General features: G+C 36.5%; 1 long non-coding RNA gene across 1 annotated transcript in view; it reads right to left on the bottom strand.

Moving 5' to 3' along the window:
* LOC128250603 (uncharacterized) overlaps nucleotides 1-4,361 on the bottom strand; it is a 9,899-nt gene extending 5,538 nt beyond the window's left edge. The window contains exon 1 of the long non-coding RNA XR_008266632.1: nucleotides 4,166-4,361. This is a non-coding gene — a long non-coding RNA (uncharacterized LOC128250603). The remainder of the gene's footprint in view (nucleotides 1-4,165) is intronic.
* Nucleotides 4,362-4,796: the final 435 nt, after the last annotated feature.

Raw genomic sequence — 4,796 nt, 5'->3', positions numbered from 1 at the left:
TCTATCTATATATATATATATATATATATATATATATATATATATATATGTACGTGTGTGTGTGTAGGCTATATGCATGTGTGTGTCAGTGTTTGTGTATGTGTGTATGTGCATAAATGCATATGTTGTTCTTGATGGTAGCTTTCATTGCGTAAATAGTGTGGACGTGGTAGTGTTGTGGATTGTAGTGGTGGTAGTGGTGGTAGTGGTGGTTGTGGTTGTGGTGGTGGTGGTGATAATAGTGGTGGTGATGATGGTGGTGGTGATGATGGTGGTGGTGATGGTGGTGGTGTTGACTGTCACCACTAAAGAAAGTGGTATCAAATGCACTGTGATCCTCTTCATCATCGTCGTCGTCGCCATCGTCATCGTCATCATCATCATCATCACCACCATCATTATTGTTATTATCATCATTGTCATCATTATTAGTGTTATTCTCTCAATTAACAGTTGAACAATAAAGATTACTGTAATCCAAGGAATTGATGAAGGTTAATCTCAGACAGAGACACCAGTTACTTGTACTGAGACTGGATAATCCACAATGAGCAACAGATAATCCTTCTGGATCTTCCAATATATTTTATATGTAGATTAGTGGTGCAGATGATGCAGTACATTCAACTAGACATATCATATTTGGTGGATGATGACATGGGTTCTAATCACACCAGAGTTGAGAATTATTTTTAAGGATTTAAGTCACACAAGGGGATAGCAGCACAAGAGCAGCCACCAAGACACCAATTTCAAGGGCCACCAACACACAGTTTCAGAGGCCACTGAAATACAACTTCAGGGGTTGTCAAAAAAGAGTTTGAAAGGCTGTCGAGACACAATTTCAGGGACTATCGAGACACAACTTCAGAGGCCACTGAGATGCAGTTTCAGGGGTCACCAAGATAAAGTTTCAGAGATTGCCAAAACACAAATTCAGCAGTTTCCAAGATATAAGTTCAGGGGTTGCTGCGACACAACTTCAGGAGCCATCAAGACACAGTTTCAAAATCTTGGGGGGGAGGGGGTGAATAAATAAGCGTTACATTTGACAGAGTAATCTGAAAGCTAATGAGTTAAAGAAGTTTTCTTGATGACTGTGGATGGATTTTCTTATTTCTACAAGTCTTTTGGTCTCCTTGTTATGGGAAAATATTCTTTACAACTAATATATTGCAACATCTCTATAAGCCTTTAGCATTTAAACTGGCCGTTTCCAGCTCAAATATTCCACCTGTCTTATGCTAACACTGGCCTGATTCAGCCTCTCACACCTACCTTACAATGTCATCCTAAAAATATACAATAACATCATCAAAATCTTAATGCAATGAGATGATGCATGACTAATTCAAAACAATGTGAATAAATAAGAATTACATTTGACAGAGTAATCTAAATGCTAAAGGGTTAAAAAGAAGTTTTCTTGACAATGTTCTTACTTGTGCAAACCTTTTGGTCTCCTTGTTATAGGGAATTATTCTTTTTGCTGCTTATATATATATATTGCAACATCTCTTTGGTCATTTAGCATTTAAACTAGTCATATCTGGCCCAAATATTCTACTTGTCTTATATCCAAACTGGCCAGATCCAACCTCTCACATCTACCCTACAATGTCATTCTAAAAATATACAATAACATCATCAAAATATTGAAGCTATGAGATAATGCATGGTTAATTCAAAACAATGTGAATAAATAATCATTACATTTGGCAGAGTAATCTGAATGCTACAGGATTAAACAAAATTTAGTTTCTATTTCTTGTAAGACAAATAATGATTCCTAAAATTGCTTTACTCACAGCAGACTTTAGAGTTAAATAAGAATATCTTGGTGCACTTTCTATTTAAAGAAAATAAAATGTATCAGATTATATAATTTAGTTTTTATCCTTTTTAATACTGACCTCCCGCTTAAAGCATTTCTGGTTCTATAATACAAACTTCCTGTTTTAAAGTGATCAAAATAAAAATTTTCCATCAAAATTTCATGTAAACTTATGTTCCAAACATTAGCTTCATAACAATGAAAAAGATTTTTCTAGATTCTTCATTATAGGCACATTATATAGGCACAGGCGTGGCTGAGTGATAAGAAGTTTGCTTCCCAAGCACATGGTTCCAGGTTCATTCTCACTGTATGGCATCTTAGGCATATGTCTTCTGCTATAGCCTTGGCCCAACAAAGCCTTGTGAGTGGATTTAGTAGACAGAAACTGTGTGTTTTTGTGTCTGTGTTTGTCCCACCATCACTGCTTGACAACTAGTGTCAGTGTGTTTATGTCCTTTTAACTTAGCAATTCAGCAAAAGTGACCAATAGAATAAATACCAGGCTTAAAAAATAAAAATTACTAGGGTCAATTCATTCTACTAAAAGTTCTTCAAGGCAGTGCTCCAGCATGGCCACAGTCTAATGACTGAAACAAGTAAAAGTATATACATACATACATATATATATATATATATAGTACCAGTCATCCAGCAATGCTTGCAATGGTGACCGAGTGAGTGGCAAAAATGTTGTACAAGTTGTGTCACTTAAATCCAATGACATACAAATGTATCACTATTATTTCCCTTTTCAACCTGTTTTGTACTTCATAAAGTCCTACAGATATTTAACTCTTTGACAAAAGAGTTAAATATTTGATGACATGTGCCATGTCTACAAGCATCAAGGCTTTTGACTTTCATCAGGATCTCAAGAAAGAAGCCAAGAAAACTCAGCTTTCAAGTGAAATTGGTTTGCAGCTGAGATTCCATAGCAAAGACATTGGAAACTGATTCAGCTCTCTTAACTGCTGACTTCTTATATGATACAGTACAGTCAGCAACTCATGAAACACATGGTATCACAAGAATTATACTCACCTTGCTTACATTCATTTTGAAGGAAATAAGGGACCCTCCAATGCAAGGGAGAAAAGCTCTAATTCCTGCTATCATTCCTTTCTGTTATAGAATCATTAGCGGATTGGGCTTTTGGTGCAGAAAATTTTCAAGAGTATGTTTAAGAATCAATGAATGACTCATTTTTATGCCATTCAAGTATTGGGACCAATTCAATCAACTGATAATGTTGTCTGTCACATCTTGTCAAAGAAAAGCCTGTGGCTGAGAATCTTCCATGAATGCTTTTTAGATGTAGCATAATGCTGATCTCTACCACCATGCAATGAGGTGGTTTGGTATAGTAGGGCATAAAAAGTCCCCAAATGACCCCTAAAACCTATAATTTTAATGACTTTCTGTTTGATCTGCTTAGAATAGTGATGGCAAATTTTTTTAACCAGGCTTGTCCGAATTTTAATCTGTTAATACAGTTGGCAGTGTTAAGGTGGCAAACTGGCAGAGTCGTTAACACACTGGGCAAAATGCTTAGCAACATTTTGTCTGTCTCTATGTTCTGAATTCAAATTCCACCGAGGTTGACTTTGCCTTTCATCCTTTTGAGGTCAATAAAATAAGCACCAGTTGAGCACTGGGGTCGATTTAATCAACTTGGACCCCACCAAACTGCTGGCCTTGTGCCAAAATTTGAAACTAGTATAGTTGGCAGTATGTCTCCATCTTTCTCTATTTGTCCATCACCCAAAAGGACATGACTCTGATCTTATTGGTTTCACCCGACAGAATTTTAATCTGTTAATATAGTCAGCAGTGTTGCCATCGTTTTCTCCCAAAGGGAGATAACTCCAGTCTTATCGGACTTACCTGCCACATGACAGGTAACTAAACTATTATTTGTCATTTGACATGTAATTTTGGAAACATACTTTACCTATGATCTTATTGGTTTTACTTGTCACACGACAGGTAACCAAACTATTACTTGTCACATGACAGGTAATGTTGGCGATATATTTGGCATCTGTTGATGATACCAGGCAATGTTACAACTACCAGATAAGGTGAAAAATGCAACTGAGAGAAACCGGTGGTATCAACTTGTTGCCCAATGCCTTCAAGAGCACAGAATGAATTGATACTAATACTTCTAGCCATCAATAGCTGTGCTGATTGGCTGACAATCTATTCTGACAAACAATCAATAATAAAGCCTATAAATGGTTACACCACATGCTAGAAATAACAGTCAAATCACTGCCATTCAAATCACATTTTACTAAGAACATGAAATAATATAATCATAGATACCTTGGAAAAGGCAGGATGGATGGTCAAGGCTGGAGTGCCTTTGACCAACCATAGCCATGGTCAGTGTTATTGTTGTAGTTGATGTTGATGTTGTTATTGTTTAATTTCTGTTATAATTGTTGTTACTTGTGTTACAGTTGTAGTAGTAGTAGTAGTAGTAGAGGATATAGAAGTAGTAGTAGTAGTAGTAGTAGTAGTAGTAGTAGTAGTAGTAGTAGAGGATGTATAGCAGTAGAATATGTAGTAGTAGTAGTAGAGGCTGTAGTAGTAGTAGTAGTAGTAGTAGTAGTAGTAGTAGTAGTAGTATAGCAATTGCAGTGGTGGTGGTGGTGGAGCTGCTGCTGCCGCTAGTTATGGTTGTGGTTGTAGTGGTAATAATAGTAGTAGTAGCAGTTGTCAAAGTTGTTGCCACAGTTGTAGTTAATATTGTTACAGTAGTAGCGGTAGCAGCAGCAGCAGCAATTGTAGTAGTAGTAGTAGCAGTTGCTGTTGCTTAAATTAATTACTTCTCTGTTTACTCAACTAACTGAATTAAAAATGCCTAACACCTTCCCACCCCTACCCCTTTACTATAGCCTAATCAGCTTACACTAATTAGTTAATCCCTTTATTACTCAACAACTTCAATTAT

The sequence above is a fragment of the Octopus bimaculoides genome, chromosome 23, assembly GCF_001194135.2.
Source record: "Octopus bimaculoides isolate UCB-OBI-ISO-001 chromosome 23, ASM119413v2, whole genome shotgun sequence".
NCBI lineage: Eukaryota > Metazoa > Mollusca > Cephalopoda > Octopoda > Octopodidae > Octopus > Octopus bimaculoides.
Note: the sequence above shows the minus strand (reverse complement) of the source record. Positions and strands in the feature narration are given on the sequence as shown.